The 5,000-nt window shown below is 51.2% G+C and overlaps 1 protein-coding gene across 2 annotated transcripts in view; it reads left to right on the forward strand.

Annotated features, from left to right (window-relative positions):
- ecel1 (endothelin converting enzyme-like 1) overlaps window positions 1–5,000 on the forward strand; it is a 169,259-nt gene that overhangs the window by 73,757 nt on the left and 90,502 nt on the right. The gene's annotated exons all lie outside the window — the stretch shown is intronic.

Genomic DNA, 5,000 nt, shown 5'->3' on the forward strand with positions numbered 1-5,000 from the left:
ATCACTTGTACATTTTATATACTACATACCACTCTACATTATGCATTTAGTACTATGTTATGTACATCACACATCAGACAGTAGACTATGGTATGTGTATCACTCCAAATTAATCTACTACTATGTACATCAAACAATAGAACAATAGACTATATGTATCACTCTCCATACATTTAGTACTGTGTACATCAGACTATACGTATCACTTTCCAACTAAAACACATCAGGCAGTAGACTGTATCACTCTCCATGTATTCCTATGTACATAAGTATTAGCGTGGCATACTGTATATACATGGTTGTGGCTGTGGTGGTATCTATCTTCTGTCTAACGCAGCATCCAGTTATATATCATCTGGCAATCGCATCTCGCTCTAGCCATATTGAGCTATCATCTCCATGCACCTATTGTGCATGTGAAAAAGCTGACACATGCACGTCACTTGCATGTGACCACGCCCGCTCCCGTGTTTCCCTACAAAACACAGGGTGTGGTCACGCTCACGCCCTTCCTTGTCTTTTTCCATGCGTGAGTTTGCTCATATGCACTTCCAACCAGTGGAACGTTATTATGAAGCGAAGGGAGAAATTGAAGAATGTTGGACTTTTGACGGAGTTTCTCCAGCCCCCGGATCCTCTTCGGCGCGTCCAGACGGAACGGCGGCCCTATACCGAACTTTCCTCGCAGTTCTATGACAGTGGACCGATGGACTTCGCGCGGCGTTCGGCGGTCGAGCCGAACCGCTCACGGGTAGGGCCAGCATCGGCAATTCCTAGTACTATTGTTTTCACTACCGCTTGTTGTCCCGGGAGACGACCGGGCGGTGTGATAGCGCGGGGGTTGTGTATTTGGGTGAATGTGGTCAACATGAAACGTTGTTAAATGTTTTTCCAAATATGGCTCACGCAGCTACTGCCAATTCTTTTGCTTTCGGGATGCCGCTCCCATGTGTCCCGCCGGGACTGTTGTCCAGTTCTCCCCCCGCTTAACCATTACATTACTGAAGGTCAAACGTGTCTAATGTTGCGGGTTTGGCTGAGGCTTATCTACCCTTTACACGGGTGGATGGTCTGATGGCGGGGCTCAGGACAGGTGTGCCATGCTTAGAGAAGTAGGTGGCATCGGTCCTTTGCCCTGACATGCATGGTAGAGCGGTATCCCGCCCGGAAGCTGACGCCAAGGGGCGAGTCGGCCCGGCAGATGGCTGAATGGGCTCATGAGGCTTATATCGCCACAGTACAGAATTTAGCAGCAACTATCGGGGGGTATGGGGGGTGTCAGACCCATACTGGACCTGTCCGCGTTCAATCGGTTGATTGTGGCGAGAAGGTTCCGAATGTTGACCGTCAAACACCTGTTATGCACTGTCAGAGTGGGAGACTGGTTCACCTCCATAGACCTGAAGGATGCGTATTTTCACATCCCGATCTTCCCTCCTCACAGGAAATACCTACGCTTCCTGTTTCAGGGCTGCCGTTCGGCTACTCTCTGGCTCCTCGCACCTTCACCAAGTGCGTGGAGACCGCGCTGGGACCTCTGCGTCATCAGGGGATACAGAATTTTATTCTACCTAGACGACATTCTGGTTCTCAGCCGGTCAGAGGAGATCGCCAGGTCTCATACCAGGCAGTGCTTCTAGTCCTCAAACAGCTCGGCCATCATGTGGTGAGTATGTTCTGATCAGGACGGACAGCACGGCATCGGCATCGTATATCAACAGACAGGGAGGAGTACGCTCCCCCCGTCTCCACCGGGCGGCGGTCGAACTCTTGCTATGGGCGTCTCACAATCTGCGCAGCCTGAGGGCTCTCCACATCCCGGCAAGAAGAATGTGGGTGCAGACTTGATGTCACGGGGCAGTCGCCACCCAGACGAGTGGAGACTACGTCCAGACATAGTCAGACAGGTCTGGAACCGATTCGGGGAGGCCATGGTGGACCTGTTTGCAAGCAGCACGTCCTACCAGTGCCCTCTGTGGTTCTCGGTCAGTCGGAAGGACAACCCCTCTCTGGGAGTGGATGCCTTCTCGATGTACCCATGGCCGCCCGGGATTCTGTATGCATTCCCCCCCATACACCTGATTCAACTCTTGGTGGCCTCACCGTGGCCTGTTCCGTGGTCGCCGCAGGCCCTCTCTCAGGCACACGGCACACTGTTTCTGCCTCCTGTTCTGGGGCAGCCTCTAATGGCTTGGCTGCTGAAAGGGTGAATTTGGAGGGGATGCGTCTTAACTCTACTGTGGTTAACACCATCCAGAACGCGCACGCTCCTTCCACTACCGCGGTTTACGCAGGGAAGTGGCGTATGTTTCGAGAGTGGTGTGAGACTGGGGGCCTGGACCCGGTGTCGTGCCCCCTGAACTCGGTTCTGTCCTTCCTCCAGTCTATCCTGGATAGGCTGTCGGCCTCGACAGTGAAGGTATACGCCGCAGCTATATCGTCTTGTCATATGGGCTTTGAGGGCAGAACGCTGTTCAGCCACCCTCTCGTGAGACGTTTCCTGCTGGGCGCACAGCGTCTCAAGCCTGTGGAACGTGCTCTGTCCCCGAGCTGGGACCTCCAACTGGTCCTGGAAAGGCTGTTGGGGGCCCCGTTTGAGCCTCTTGAGTGGGCGCCATTGGATCGACTGTCTTTCAAGACCGTGTTCCTTGTGGCCATCACCTCCGCTAAACGCGTGGGTGAGCTGTGTGCTCTCTCGGTGCGGCCCGAGTGCCTGTCTATTCAGGCTGATAACAGCTCGTCTCTGAGGCTCTTATCGCTCCAGGGATATTGTGCTCCGGGCGTTTCACCCTCCCCCTCACGCAAGTGAGTTGGAGGCGAGCCTTCACCTGTTGCGTCCTGTCCGTGCGCTGATGGTGTACCTTAGCCGCACGCAGGACCTCAGGGCTACCGATCAACTGTTTGTTTGTTACGGTGGCTCCCATGTGGGTAAGGCGCTGTCCAAGCAACGCCTGTCACATTGGTTATGCGAGGGCATTGCCCTCTGCTACACTTTGGCCGGACAGGTTCCCCCGCGGGCGTCAGGGCACATTCCACTCGTGGAGTGGCGGCCTCCGCTGCCGTGCTTGGGGGGGCCTCGGTGGAGGACATCTGCGCTGCGGCCTCCTGGTCCTCCCCGGGTCCTTTTGTTAGGTTTTACCTCATGGACATGACTGGGGGCTCTGTCTCCCAGGCAGTCCTGAGTGCCGGGACCTCTCCTGCACCCCGCCATCAGGTGGGCTAGCAGGTGGGTGTGGACCGCGAAGTGCTCTGTTCACACGCGGTCCCACTTGCGCTGTGCGTTCTAGGGTGGCTGGTCCCTTTTTTCGCACATTGGTCGGAGTTTACTGCCTCCCCCCCCGCTCGTTAGGACGGGGCGGGTGGACGGGACTCCCCTCCTCCCTGTTCAGGGGCTTATGGGCCCTCAGCATTTGACGTGGCCACGCGTCCGCTCTACCCCTTTTGATCTCAATATGGCTAGAGCGAGACGCAATTGCCAGATGATATATAACGAAGGTTATCCTATAACCCTAGTTATATGAATACTGGCAGAGCGTCTCGCTCTTCAGCGCCCTGAGGACCCTTGGATGTTTTTCACGCATGAAATTCAGACTTGGAAGGGCGTGAGCGTGACCACACCCTGTGTTTTGTAGGGAAACACGGGAGCGGGCGTGGTCACGTGCAAGTGACGTGCATGTGTCAGCTTTTTCACGTGCACAATAGGTGCATGGAGATGATATCTCAATATGGCTAGAGCGAGACGCTCTGCCAGTATTCATATAACTAGTGTTATAGGATAACCTTCGTTCTATCACAATTGCGCTAAACTTTAACTCGCTGGATGCCTATCCTGGTTATGGTATGAACTATTTAAATGTAAATAACTGGGGTATGTGTTGGGCTGAGGCATATGTACCTGAAATGTTGTTTCTAAACACTGAATTAACAAGAGACTTGTAATTGGAGTTCTGCTGAGTTGCGAAAACAAGCTTATTTGCCATGTAAGAAGTAAAACGCTTTAAGACTCTCTAGGGTATAATTCCTAAAAGGAATGTAGTCAATAAAAAAAAGTCTGGTCTATGTGCTACTTCATACTGTACTTGCAGCCACAGCTGCACCCTACTGCTAAAACTGATGGCCATAGTACTAATATACATGCCGAGTGATATAGTTACTGTCTGATGTTTAATGTACATATAGTAATACATGGAGAGTGATATAGTCTACTGTCTGTTTTTATGTACTGTACATATTACTAAATGTACATAGAGAGTGATATAGTCTACTGTCTGATGTGTAATGTACATAGTACTAAATGTACATGGAAAGTGATATAGTATACTGTCTGATGTACATAATACATGTGTGTAATACATGGAGAGTGACATAAGGCGTGTTCGAGATTGGCGAGGCGGACGCAGATCTGCGCAGGTTTTACTACGGCCTCGCCAAGTGCGTTGCATGACGGTTAGAATGTTGTCAGACTTGCTCTGGAAATCTGACGAGGCGAGCCGCGGAAATCTCACGGGAGCGAGCCGCGCACAGCCTTCAGAGTGAGGCGCCACAGTACCTCTCCCCCGACTGCTCCACGCAAATCCATGATGGGAAACGACTTGCTATCGTTGCGCAAAGCGCCCATTGGCTCAGAAAGGTTGTCAGTCACAAGAGGAAGTTATGAGACGTTTGATTGATTGATTGAAAACTTTATTAACCGATTGCAGAATGGGTACAATACAGTACGGTCCCGTCTACCCGTCTATCCCCTCTATCAGATAGATTTATTATTATTATTGGATACAGGAGTTTGGGTACCAAGAGCTTCTTCAAGTAGATTCTACAGACGGACTGTTTCTATCATCGGAATTAAACAATTATAATGATAATAAATAGACAATTACGTTTTGCATTTATAGTCATGACTCAATGAGCAATCTGAGCATTACCGCTCGTATGTACAGTACTTCTCTAAGCCGTCTGGCTCACAGATAACCGACTAGAATAGATTAACGAACTCCATATAA

This window comes from Notolepis coatsorum (assembly GCF_963971535.1).
Source record: "Notolepis coatsorum genome assembly, chromosome: 1".
In the NCBI taxonomy this organism is placed as follows: Eukaryota; Metazoa; Chordata; class Actinopteri; order Aulopiformes; family Paralepididae; genus Notolepis; species Notolepis coatsorum.